This window comes from Canis aureus, chromosome 14 (genome assembly GCF_053574225.1).
Source record: "Canis aureus isolate CA01 chromosome 14, VMU_Caureus_v.1.0, whole genome shotgun sequence".
Taxonomy (NCBI): Eukaryota; Metazoa; Chordata; class Mammalia; order Carnivora; family Canidae; genus Canis; species Canis aureus.
Genome location: NC_135624.1, coordinates 61,259,119 through 61,273,725, shown reverse-complemented (window position 1 = coordinate 61,273,725; position 14,607 = coordinate 61,259,119). Strand labels below are relative to the sequence as shown.

The following is a 14,607-nucleotide window of genomic DNA, read 5'->3' as shown; positions in this document are numbered from 1 at the left end:
ATATATTGTTACTACCAGAAATCTAAAAATTGTAACAATTGTTATTTTAATCACAGGATTGCATTGAGTGATAAGAATCTTGGCTGTATTATTTTCTCCAAAGTAGTTTACTTAGTGATGCCAGGGTGGTCACTTTTACTCTGTTTTCCTTATTTGTAAACCAGGGATAATGCTACATGCCCACTCACAAGCATGTGGTGAGGATTAATTAGATAAATATCAGCAAAGCCTCCTGAGCTCCTTAGGATTGAGGTGTTTATCCATCCAAGGTATTATTATCATTATCATTATCACGCCATTTCCCTTCCATCATAAATAAAACTCATAGCTGATAAAGACAGAGAAGATTTTGTTGGCTTGCCAAATCCCACCCTACAACCTCTCGAGCAGCAGGGCAAGCCCGAGTGAGTCCCTTGACAGAAGACATATAATGGATTAAACTGATACTTCACTTGATCATAGCCAAAAGGTTTGTGTTAATGAGCTTAATAGTATTTACTTGGTGGCTGTCCAGAACAGCTGTCCTCCTCTGTTGCAGGTGCCAGAACCAAAGCCAAAGCAAGTCTGGATTTAGCAAATCCAATTACTTTTCAGGATTTGCTCCCTTCCAAGGCAGCACTTATCATAATCACTCGTTGATAATAGACACTCTGTTATGTTGATACTGGATACCTATAACCAGATTCTGGGATCCATTTTCTTTCTTAAAAACACTATTTTAACTATGTAATAAGGCTTATCTAGACATGTTTTACATTTAGAGTGAAAGTTTGGCTTTGATTATGATAACACCAAACAACTAATTCCAGATTCTTTTGATTTGATAACACTCCTACAAGAATTGCATTTTAATTGTTTCTGAGCTCACAGATATTTCTTGATTAATTTTTTTTTGTCTGCAGGAGCAAAAAGGGAATTCAGAGGACATCCTAATTAAAAACGAAAATGGATCATCACACAAGTAGCTTATTATGAGATGTAAAACTCCATGAACAATGAATATAATCTTTGCCAAGCAGGGTAAGCAGTGTGTATGTTTTAATAATCCAGAACACCTGGATATTTCACATCCAGAGAGAAGGCAGAAATATAAGGTGAAAGTGACCTTGTAATAAGGAGGAATTCGCGTATGGAAGGAGGATGCCTGGATGAGCAGGCTAAGTGGTGACTGAAATTAGAAAACCCTTCCAATCAGTGTGAGGCAGAGAAAGCACGTATTGGCAGAATGACTGAAATGACATTGACGACCACTGGCTCTCTGGCTGCTCTCACACAAGCAAGCCTGCTAGGGTGCCTTTCTTAAAGAATCTATTTTTTCTATTTGTTCATTTTTTGCAGGGAGAAAGGGCAAGCAGAAAAGGTGTATTTGGTTGGAGAATGTGCAAACTCCATTTAAGCCTTGTCTTAGCTGGTTTACATTTTCTGTCATTAGCCATTTTTTTTTCTTCTCTGGGTGACACAGCCTTGCTTTAGTGGATTAGTTAGACAAATGCTTCATCTATAAAATTATGTTAGTGTTCCTAGATAAAAATCCCTCTGCCCATTTGTGGCACATGAGATATTTCAGTAATTGATTTGGTTAATTGCAGGTTTCCCAAGGTAACACATTTTCAGTGTATTAGAAGACTTTCTGTATCCAAATACTGATGTTCCAAAGCTTTTGAATTTAATATCATTTTCCTAGTCAGTTTGACTCTTAAATTTCCTTTCTCCTTTTGGTTCTCCCTGCCATGGACTCTAACTTTGCAATTCCCCATAGTTACAAAGATCATTTATCCCAGACTTTCGAAAACTGTCCCAATTTCTCCCTGCAGTTTCACAAATCACTGAAATGTCCTAAGCATCCAAATAACATTTACTATACTGCCTCTCCCATCAGGAAGCTGTACAAAATTCCTGAGTCAGGAGTGTTCTGGTTCCATTTATAAGGAAAATATAGTCTCTGTCCCCGAGTAAGGCATGAGTTTGAAAACTTAAGTAGATCTGCCCACTCATCGGTTGTGAGTGCTTTACTTCAGCCAGTAAGTATATATTCACCAACATAAGAATATGTTTGTATAGCACTAACTTCAATTAGGTCTTCAGGGTAGGTTCTCTTTCCTTTGTTGGCCAGATTCAGTTCTGAGTTCCTAGAATAAAAAGAACAAGATGTGGGCTGAATAGTCCATGTCTTAACATAGTCCTCTTAAAAATGACTTTTTCCCCCTAAAAATATTTGTAAGAATAATTTTAAGAAGAGTAAATGCCATTATGTAATTGATGAAGTCTAAATCTCAAAAAGTTTGAGCCTGGAGGAAACTCTTTTAAGATGGAATTCACTGAGAGGGTAGTGGTAGAAAGTAGTGAAAGGTTTGGGGACAGGGATCGCCATCCTTTTATGTATGTCCCCCACCTGAATTTGTTCCTTATTTGGCAAACAGAATGTTATTTTTAGAAATCCAGGTAAAGGGAGAACACACTGGTAATAGACAAGAGCTTTCACCAACTTTGATCTTATGTCTTAATAAATGTTTGTTGACCTGCATCCATATGCCAATTATTGTTTTCCTTTTTGGGAGAATTTGTGAGGAAAACTGCTTTCAAAATAATCATGTTATAGCCATTTGATTACTGCTTTTGACATTTTTTAGTGCCTGAAAACTGAGATTGGTAAATTAATATATTTTTTTCCCACATGGATTCTACTCTCCTAACCTTGACTAAACTGGAACTTTAGAACAGGAATAAGTAAAAAGATTCAAGCATATAATATCATTAAGAACATTATCTAACTATCTATCATCTATCTATCTATCTATCTATCTATCTATCATCTATCATCTATCTATATCTATCTATCATCTATCATCTGAGAGTACTAGCTAATTAGATAAGCCTGGATTCCTATCTATGAGATTGTCTTCCATGAAATGGAGTGATTTTTTCTATGTATTATGCCACATTTCTTCCTGAATTATTTATGAAATTTTTCCTAGCATGTTCTCTTGTCATTTCTCTCTCACCTGGTCTGCCATGTGCATTCCTATTTCCCTGAGTATTTCTGGCTCTTTGGTGGCAATTAAAAAGTCTAGCAGTATAATTGGTGATAGTAGAAAAGAGATTTAATTCCTGATGGAGTATTTCTGGGTACAATTAGTTCTGCTCAGGATTGCATATTATTTTCTTATGTATTGTAACCTCATAATTTCTACCCACATCTTCATAACTACATTAAAGATGAATTACCAAAAAAAAAAAAAAAGATGAATTACCAAGAAAATAAGCCTACCCATTTCAGGAGCCATGTTTATTATAGTTTTATTCTTAAATCCATTTGATGGTTTTGTGGTATTCAACATTCACTCTCACATTGGAGAAATCCAAAGTTGGGGTGATGCAGTGATCAGTATAATTGCGTGATTTCTGACTTAAATCAATCCTCTTATGTGGTCTCTGTTTCTCAGATAGTCTTTATAAAGTAATAATTAATTTGTCGTTCCATATTTTTATCATTAATAAAATATCAAACTGCCAATCAGAGCTTCTGATCAATATATCAATATCATAATATGATCAATATTAAAAGCCAGATTGAATAACAGTTTAATCTATTACTTTTCTGTAACATGCCAGGCACTGAGCATGTAAAGGTAAAAAGCATAGCCCTTTCCTCAAGGAGTTTATAAACTAGTGGGAAAGAGATATATCAATATACACGGAGTTCATATAATATAATCCCAAAGTGAACTCATTTGTTTTAAGCTGTTCTACAGCCCTTTATTAGATAAATTTGATTTTCATTAAATTTTTTGAAATTGGATTAAAACTCTTCATATCTGTTTTTGGATTGGTTATTACTAGCCAAGCTGTGATGGTGAAAGATATTCAGAGTATCAGGATTAGAGTTCAGAATCATAACTCTACCATAAAGGGATTTTGTCATTGAAGTGGTTCTTATATATAGCTGAATTAGCCTTAAATGAAGTAGGATTGCATTATGAGAAAAATACTGGCAAAATAGTTTTTGTTTGCTTTTGATAGTATTCTATGCAGGGGTGATACAGTTGAAAATGTTAGATTTGCTCCCAATCTATCAAATGTTAAGATGAAGAAACAACTGTTTTGCAAGAGGAATTCTAGAAGCAATCCTTTTTGTGAATGCTGGTTGGCATTTTTTACCTGGGCATGGCCTCAGGGGAGATTATTCTCTGGTAAGCAATGCAGCATGGATGAGCAGTGAAAGTCTGAGATAGATTTATTACAGTCATGTAGACTATAACCCTATGTGTTCTAGACTGATTTCTTCTACTGGCTAATACCAGAAGTTTAGGAGGAAGAAGGGGGAAGTCTCACTCCAAGGCCTCTGTTAGTATACATGACTTGTCTTTCTCCCTCACATAAACACACATAAACACTCATATTTAAACACACACACATTTATACACAAAGCCTCCAGTGATTTGAACAGAGCTATTTATGGAAGAGGTAGGCTCTCGTTCCTAAATCCTGCAGTAATTACTTTATTTCTTGAAGCATGAGATTTGATTACCCACATATTATTATTATGCATGCTGTGTAATGTTTTTGACTGTCACTTCATGCAACTCTTCTTAAAAAAGGGAGTCTCACAATTTAGCTCAGGAAGACCAATATTTTGCATAGGAAGAACAAGTTAGTGGCAAGGTCTGCCAAGAAATCCATTGGGTTTTCAGAAGCCCTGAAGTAGACGCTGGGCAGACCAGTGTTTTCTAAAGGGAAGCTCTTACAAAGAAGTTTGGAGATGTGAGAAGATGAGTGAATTTGAGGAGAGGAGCAGGTTAGTACTAATTAAACACCACAGGATAAAATGTAGTTCTTAGATTTAAGTGAAGGCTGTGTCCCAAACAATAAGAGTAAACATTGGCTAATTAATTTCCTTCACATATGATTCAATAACCATGGCTAGTGTCTTGGTGAAAACCTTTTACCATCATGAGCTGCTATCTCTCCCCTCTGCTGTCATATCTGTTTGTATTTGGAAATATGATGCAAAATAAAAATGACCAGAAAGCCAGGGGAAGGGATGGTTTATGCATCATATTAGAAATCTGACTTCCCATATCGGAAAAAAGTAAAGCTGATCCCCATTTTACTCAATCTAACAGTAGATTAGATGGATTAAAGATTATTATGAAAGCTTAAATATCACTTCTGGAGAAAATGTAAGGAATATTCTGTAATTTAGGAGAGGAGAAAGGCTTTTAAACGAGATTCTCAAAGCACAAATTCTAAGAGGGGAAATAGGTATATTTACACTGAAAGGAAATCGTTTTGCTCAATAAAGGATGCCATTGACTAAATGAAATGATAAATGAGTCCTCGGAAGACAACATCTGAATTTTGTAAGATCAAGAGGGGCTTAGTTTCTAAAATATGAAGTGAATTCTTTAAAAAGTAACAAGAAAAATGCAATGAGTTAAATGGGAAAAAGGTGGAGGATAGGAATTGGCAATATAGATAAGGAAAAGCCTGATCTGTCAATCAGTACATAAAGTAGTAATCCAAGAAATAGAAATTAACACACTGAGTTACAATTTTACATATATATCAGTTTAGTTGTAATTAGAAAGAAGCACACTGGGGATCCCTAGGTGGCTCAGCGGTTTAGCACCTGTCTTAGGCCCAGGGTGTAATCCTGGAGTCTCGGGATTGAATCCCACAACAGGCTCCCTGCATGGAGCTTGCTTCTCCCTCTGCCTGTGTCCTTGCCTCTCTCTCTCTCTGTCTCTGTCTCTGTGTGTCTCTCATGAATAAATAAAATCTAAAAAAAAAAAAAAAAAAAAAAAGAAAGAAAGAAGCATGCTACCAAGGTTGGAGAGGATGTGAGAGATAATTATTTTTATGCTCTGCTTGAGAATGTAAATGGTACATTTTTTTTCCCCCTGGAAGCAGAGTTCCAGTCCTTGGTGAAATTAAAAGTATGCATGCCTTAAGTTGCAGAATATAAAATCAAATGCAGCAGAAATCAGTTGCATTTCTATGCACTAACAATGAAGCAGAAGAAAGGCAAATCAAGGAATCGACCCGGTTTACAACTGCACCAAAAACAATAAGATACCTAGGAATAAACCTTACCAAAGAGGGAAAGGATCTGTATTCTGAAAACTATAGAACACTTATGAAAGAAATTGAGGAAGACACAAAGAAATGGAAAAACATGCTTGTGGATTGGAAGAACAGATATTGTTAAACGTCTATGCTACCCGAAACATCTATATAGTCAATGCAATCCCTATCAAAATACCATCAACATTTTCCACAGACCTGGAACAAACAATTGTAAAATTTGCACAGAACCAGAAAAGACCCCAAATAGCCAATGGAATGTTGAAAAAGAAAACCAAAGGTGTAGCATCACAATTCTGGACTTCAAGTTGTAATACAAACCTGTGATCATCAAGACAGTGTGGTACTGGCTCAAAAACAGACACATGGATCAACAGAACAGAATAGAGAAGCTAGAAGTGGGTCCTCAACTCTATTGTCAACTAATCTTAGACAAAGCAGGAAAGAATATCAGATGGAAAAAAGACAGTCTCTTCAACAAATGGTGCTGGGAAAATTGGGCAGCCACATGTAGAAGAATGAAACTGGACAACTTTCTTATACACAAAATCAAACTCAAAATGGTTGAAAGACCTAAATGCGAGATAGGAATCCATCTAAATCCTAGAGGAGAACACAGGCAGCAACCTCTGTAACCTCAGCTGCAGCAGCTTCTTGCTAGATATGCCTCTAAAGGCAAGGGAAACAAAAGCAAAAATGAACTATTGGGACCTCATCAAGATAAAAAGCTTCTGCACAGCAAAGGAAAGAGTCAACAAAACTAAACAGTAACCTACAGGATGGGAGAAGATATTTTCAAATGTCTTATCAGACGAAGGGCTAGTATTCAAAATCTATAAAGAACTTATCAAACTTAACACTTCAAACCCCAAAAATCTAATCAAGAAATGGGTATAAGACTTCAATAGACTTTTTCCCAAAGAAGACTTACAAATGCTCAACATCACTCAGTGTCAGGGAAATACAAGTCAAAACCACAATGAGATACCATCTCACAGTAGTCAGAATGGCTAAAATTAATAAGAAATAACAGATGTTGGCAAAGACGCAGGGAAAGGGAAATCCTCTTGCGCTGTTGGTGGGAATGCAAACTGGCACAGCCATTCTGGAAAATAGTATGGAGTTTCCTCAAAAAGTTAAAAATAGAGCTACCCTACAACTCAGCAATTGCACTACTGGGTGTTTATCCAAAGCATGCAAACGTAGTGATTCGAAGGGACACATGTACCCCAATATTTATGGCATCACTGTCCACAGTAGCCAAACTATGGAAAGAGCCCAGATGTCCATAGACAGATGAATAGATACAGAAGAGGCGGTATATATATATACAACGGAATATCATTCAGCCATCAGAAAATGAAATGTTGCCATTTGCAATGACATGGATGGAACTAGAGGGTATTATGCTAAGCAAAAGGTTAGTGAGAGAAAGACAATTATCATATGGTTTCACTCATATGTGGAATTTAAGAAGAAAAACAGATGAATGTAGGGGAAGGGAAGGAAAAATAAAATACGATGAAAACAGAGAGGGAGGCAAGCCATAACTCTTAACTCTAGGAAACCAACGGAGGGGAGATGGGTGGAGGGATGAGATAATGGGTGATGAGCATTAAGGAGGGCACATGGTTTAATGGGCACTGGGTGTTCTATGCAACTGATGAATCACTAAACTCTACCTCTGAAACTAGTAATACACTGCATGTTAATTAAATTGAATTTAAATAAAATATTTTTTAAAAAGGAAGGACATCTGAATAAATTATTAATACTTATAAAAAAGAATATGCATGCTTTATGATCCCTTCACCCCCATACATAAATGACAGAAAGATCTCTAAGTTATAACCAGTTGATCAGAAGTGCAGGTGACAACCTGTGACCTGGAACTGACATCTGAAGTGGGAGTGGTCTTGTCAGATCCTTGTGGGATCTGATGTTAACTCCAGATAGGTAGTGTCATAACTTCATTGAATTGTAGGGCACCCACCTGATGTTAGAGGATTGGTTGAGATGGGGCAAAACCCCACACATTTCTTGGTCAGAAGTATTGTGAGTAGCAGAAGAGAAATAAGGGAGTTTTTTTCCCCCATACTTAATTTTGTAAGGAAACGTGCTAGTTTAAGGACAAATATTGAACACAGTGGGGTAGCTGCCTGAGGGGAGGGGCTGTGGGTAGTGGGGACTGGAATGGAGAGCAAGGATGAAGGGAAAAACCTATCACAGCAACAAATAAAAAGAATTCCATGTTTCTTCCTGGCATTTCTCAAACAAAGATGGATTTTTGAAGAATTGTTTCGTTTTTTAAAAATTGGCATTCATCTTGGAAATAATGATGGAAGGAGCATAAGATCCAGGTTAGAAAGCACGCGTTTGTTCTGACTCTGTTATAATCAGTGGAGTCATCTCTGCTTTTGGATGCTCATATTCTTCAGCTCTAAAATAATGATCCTCCCAATGCTTCCCAATTTTGAGGCCCATTAAGTAAGTGAGTTCTAACATGTAATACTTCTTTGTAAACTGTAAAATGCTTTTCCAACGTTAACCAATTTCATTTTCCTTGTAGCAAGTTTATTCACACTGAGAAGCTTTGTGCCTTTTTAATAAACCAAGTTGGAAATTGAAAACCGAGCCTCCCTTTTACTCTCATGTGGTTCTCGATTCATCCTGGAGCAAGTATTGATCAGCATTGTTTGTCCTGAAAGGGACAGTTTAGTGTAGTCGTTTAGAGCTGGCCTCAGGAGTCAGACTGTCTGGATTAGTGCTGAACTCCCGCTTGATCTGAGTGACCTGGGCAAGTGACAAAATTTTTACCTCTCAGTTCTCTCATCTCGAAGGAGAGGGTAGTCACCCTGACTTCAGGGCAGCGCTGGGAGGATTAAATTAGCTGAAGAACAGTGTTTAGAATAATCCCTGTCATCTAGTCAGTGTTCAGCAAAAGTCAGTTGCTGTTGTTATTATTACTTAATTAGGATAAACCTCAGGGACTGACTTTGGCAACTTTCTTATATTTTTTTGCTATAAATAATCCAAATTGTTTGTAGGAAATATCAAAGATAACTCCCCCCCAAAAGATAAAATTAATGAGGAAATGGTCCAAAGTATAAAAGCATCTAGGGCATTTATGTTTTATTTACCAAAATGGCTAACATTCACACATTTTTGAGGTTGGATTCTAGTCTACTCGGTTGTTTCTAACGGTGGAAAACATTTAGTCTAGTGCGCTCTCTCCCTTTCTTGTTTCTTGACATCCTGCTTTCCTTTGTCTTCAGAGATCATTTAGATCCATGATCACATCATAGCACCCTTCAGATATTTCATTTTTAATATCCATATTTTTTTACACTTTAAATAAATATAGCATTCCTTAGATTATTCTTATTTGAAGAGTGATATGTTTATAGTGGGAAATTTGGAAAATAATGTTACAGAATTTCTTTTCCTTCAGTACCCGTGGTTCTTTGCCAGGCTGCTTTGAGGAATGAAAAGGTAGAGGAGATGAAGAGTGTCGGGCAGCAAAGCAGTTTGTTGAGTGATAGTGAAGTTATTGAGCGATAGTACAAAGCACCCAAAGAGAGAGGGGACCCAAGAGGGTTGCCACCAGTTTCTAAATCTAGGGGTTTTTATGGGCTTTTTGGTGGGCTGTTTTAATCTGATTAACCCTCCCTGTGCTTGTCACCCAATCAGATTTTTGTCATCTACCTATCACGTGGGAAAGGGTGGAGGACTCCTTCCAGGTTGGTGTTAAATCCTTTTAAGTTTGGTTTCCCCTTAGGGCAAGAGTCCCTTGTCCCTGCCTGCCTTTCTTCTAACTATCCTTCATCAAAGAAAAGAAAAAAAAGGATAAATTTGAAATCATTCATATTTATGTAAAGAATGATAGTTGACATTTTAAAACAAAAACATTAAGTTTAACTTTAATTTGAAAGAATAAAAAAGATACTAAAATGTAACTGAAGGGGATACTAAACTTTAGTTACTTGAAAAAATATGTATTATCAGTTGCCAGAAGTTCCACCCAAGTTAAAATAACAGATTAAGAAAAAATATTAAAATATTTTAGATAATGTTTTATTGTTGTGGTGGTGGTTATTATTGTGACTTGGAACTACACATTTCTTAGTGTAGACTAAAGTTTCCAGATAATAAAACTTAATGTACTGTTAATTATTTATAAAAATTGGTTCACCTTTCAGTAATTTAAAATCAAGTTTAAAATTCAAGACTACTTTTAGAATCACTCTTCAGGAGAAATTAATATAAAAAGACAGATCCGGGGACGCCTGGGTTGCTCAGTGGTTAAGCATCAGCCTTCAGCTCAGGTCGTGATCCCAGTGTCCTGGGATCAAGTCCAGCATTGGGCTGCCTGCGGGAAGCCTGCTTCTCCCTCTGCCTGTGTCTCTGCCTCTCTCTCTGTGTCTTTCATGAATGAATAAATAATTTTTTTTTAAAAAGAGAATACAGACTTGTAAGCAAAATGTATGGTAAAATGACAAATCACTTTTAGGAAACACAACTATAAATTCAGAGTACTAGTTTGATCCTATTGATCTTTTCTGAGTTACCTAAGTGTTTTGGCTTCATTATTTCAGAAAGTGTTATCTCTTATATTCTTCTCAGCTGCTCAAAATCATACCACATATTACTTTGGATCATAACTTTCTATTTTTATTTGCTGATAATTAAAAACTTTCTTTTCATGTTAAATAAGAAGACTTTCTCATTGAGAGCCTGTTATGATTTATACATTCTTACTAAAAAATTTGCACAGTAGTGTCTAGTCTAATTTTGAAGGTGGTTTTTCAAAGTTCTCAGACTTCCTGCTCTGATGTGAACCATGTTTTGCATTGACACAGTGTTCATACAGAGGTGTTTTTTTTTTTTTTTTTTTTATTCCAAATCTTAGGTGCTATGGACTGAATTGTGTCCCCACCCCCCCAATCATATATTGCAACCCTAATTCCCATTGTGACTGTGTTTGGATATAGGACCTTAGGAGGTAATTAAGGTTAAATGAGGTCTTAAGGGTGGAGCATTAATCAGACAGGATTAGTGTCATTATCAGAAGAGACAATAGAAAGCTCATTCTCTTTGTGGTACTCAGTGAAATTATAGGAGTGGTGGCCATCTGCAAGGTAGGAAAAGAGTTCTCACCAGAGACTCACCATGCTGGCACCCTGATCTCAGGTCTCCAGCCTCCAGAACTGTGAGAAAATAAAATTCTATTGTTTAAGCCACCCAGTCTATAGTATTTTGTTATGGCAGCCCCAGCTGACTGATGCATGAAGTGATTTCACCATTTCTTGGATCCCATTTTTGTCTTTTGGATTGAATTTTTACTTTACTGTGTTGTGCCCAAGATTGCGAATCCGAGAAACCACCAAGGAGCCAACACCGACGCAAGCGCACGAGGGTTTATTTGCAAGCTCCAGCTTGGGTCCAAGTTTACCTGACACAGTGGAGCAGGGACTTGGACCCCGAAGTGGGTTACAGCTGGGTTTTTTATGGGCTGGTCTAGAGGACCTCCAGAAGGGGGGGAGAAATTTCTCAAGTTCTGTTTACAATCTGATATGGGGCTTTCAAGGGCATTGAGCTCTGTTCTCATTCTAATATGGGACTTTCTGCCACAGGCGTGGGCTCTGTTGTCTTTCTGATATGGGATTCTCTGCCGAGGACATTCTGCAGTTTTTCCTGTAAAGTTCAGCTCTTATTCACAGGCCTAAGATGGCTGTACTTGTGCTAATGCTAAACTTGAGGTGGGATGGCCTTGATTTTTCTCCGCCTCCACAACTGCAGTTTGTCCTATAATCAAGTTTTTTAGAAGGAGGACATGGATGGTGAACTTTCTGGGTCCTTGACTATCTGAAAATAGTATTTTGAACTAAGATATAATGTACTATATTTATCCATTTGTTTTTTTTTTCTTTCTATATAAGGTCAAATTCTTTCACATTTTAAAATTCTAGAAATCAGCATGCAAAATTTAATCATTAACAAAACCTCATAAATTACCAAACAGAAGGCAGAAGAGTGAGTTATGATATATAGCCAAGTTGATGTAGACCTTAGCTATGTGTTGAAGTTATTTATTGGAACATCGCCTCTGTTATTTTTATGTAATAGTGTCATCACATATTTAAATAATAACATAAATTTGTGTAAAAAAATTTGTCATCTAGAGTCGTTGCTTCTGCATTAATTCTTGAACTGCCAACTTGAAGACTTCTTGTGTGAGAGAACTAAATGTCTTTATCACTTAGCCTATTGTTAGCTGGGATTTTGTTACTTGCACGGAGGTGAAGACTAAATGATACATCATAGATTTAGCTGTATAATTTCAAACTATATTCTTCTTCAACCATCACAATGAAAGAATGAGCCCCTGGAGGTTATGCCAGCATGATGACCCAGAGTTTTTTCTTAGCTCATGATTGCAATCTTGATTCTTATAACATGATTAAAATTGTATAATGTTCACATTTGGTGACCTCAAGGTTTTCTATTTGGTTAAACTGGTAGTTTTAATTTTTTCTTAATTGAATTGCACATCACAATTACCTAAAAAGCTTCTCTTAAGAATCAACCAGTGAGTCTTGTTAAATAGATGTAACAGTAATAGTTTTTCATTTCATATGAACTAATCACAGCCAAATTTCTTATTCACTAGAAATTGTTTCACATATCCTGAGTTGTGGTACATGACCGACATCTTATGTGTCCTATGTATTCTAAAATAAAATTATTTTTTATTTCAATGCTTTAGAAAATTTTGCACAATGTTGTCCCATTTTATAAAACAGAAAATGACAAACTTCTCTTTTATAAGTATGAGAATATATATGTTTGTGTGTGTGTAATATACATTTATACTAGGAAATAACTGCTCCATCAACTTTACTTATTTATTGACCTTTTCTTTTGTATTTGTCCAGGGCCAAATTGCAGTTCACAGTTCCACCCATTTTCCATACAGGAGAAGTGGGACTACTAGTTCAAAATTTCCACTGGTATTATTATTAATTACCCACAATTTGCTACCACCTTCTATACTTGCTGACTCTATGAGAAGTTAATCTAGAATTTTGCAGGAAAGAATGGCTGTTAGGTTTCTCAGGTCTTTTCTGTTTTTGGCCTACAGATTTCCAGACTCTTTTTTTCTACATTTAGCTGATGTCAGGTACTCTCTCTCTTCCAAAAAGTTCTCCTAATTTCTTGCCTGGGTAATTATTTTGGAAAGACCATATGAATTAATTTTGGTTATGTTTTCTGTCATTTCAATGAGATTTTCGAAAGGAAAGGAAGGAAACACATTTGCTCTTTACTCTTTCTTGAACTAGATGTCTTTCTTTCTTACATGATTCCCCCCTTTACTTAATTGACAACTTAAGGGGCTCCACCAAGCCAATCATATTTTTCTTGTTCTTCAGAACAAACAACCTCAAAATTACCATCCATGAGGCCATCAATTTTCCTATCACCTTTATTGCGTCTTAGTGGGAAAAAAATGTGTTTACTGCTCATAGATTATATTTTTCACCTCTGGCATTATAGAAAATTTGTTATTTGTTTATTTTTTTTGAACTTTTAAAAAAAGTTGTTTCAATTAAGAAAAACACTCTAATTCAGGTCCGAAGTATCCCAAATATATTTTTCAGAAGTAAACTTTACTTCTATTCTGCTATGACCTCTTTCAGAGATTTTGAATCAAAATGCCAATGTTAAATATGCAAGGCAGACTCACTGTGCAAACCCTTGAGACCATGGCTATAGAGTTTTCCAAGAGAAGTGCAGTAACACTGGTGATTTATGGCTGGCTGCAATAATGCTGTTACTGTCATGAGCCACTCTGGACAATCCCAGGAGACTAAAGCTTCCCTTTTTCCATCAATCATTACTGCAGTATTGAATGGGTGGCTAATGATGTTGTTGGCCTGTGGTTATATTCATGTCTCTTTTTTTTAGAGAACAATAATCTTCACACTTCTGCTTGTGGCCCTGGGCAGAGCTGGAAATGAGAATACAATTTTCTATTTCCCGTCCAAAGGATGGAAATACTGCCAGAGTCTGCCTATGCTGAAAGCTGAAACTACTGTTCATTCTCAAATGATGCTCACCTCCTCACCAATGAATCCATAATTTCCAAACTCCTGGTGGAAAGTTGAGAAATACTGTCACATGGTATTATCCATTCTAAGTTTGGATCACTTAACAATTAGATGATCATTTGAATAATTATTGCTGGCACTGATAATGTAATTGTAACTGCCCAAAAAAGTCACCATTGTGACCTCACAGCTGTGGATCATGATAAAAGAATAGCGGTGTTCTCTAAGAAAAGACCCTGCTGATCCAGGCCTTGTGCTGAAAGAGTGCTCAACTGATGACAGGTTGAGTATGAGCCAGGCATCCCAGTGAAGTCAAACCATTTATGTTAGAGATAGAAAAAAAACAGGTCACCTAGTGTAGATGTGTTATTGCTGTGCTTTATAGTCTTTACTGTAACTTCTACAGTGGCTCATC

The 14,607-nt window shown here is 36.5% G+C and overlaps 1 long non-coding RNA gene across 1 annotated transcript; it reads right to left on the bottom strand.

Moving 5' to 3' along the window:
* Window positions 1-1,837: 1,837 nt before the first annotated feature.
* Window positions 1,838-14,365, bottom strand: LOC144283714 (uncharacterized). Its single transcript, XR_013352273.1, has 2 exons — window positions 14,202-14,365; window positions 1,838-2,129 (listed from the first exon to the last, which is right to left on the bottom strand). It is a non-coding gene; the product is annotated as an uncharacterized LOC144283714 (long non-coding RNA).
* Window positions 14,366-14,607: the final 242 nt, after the last annotated feature.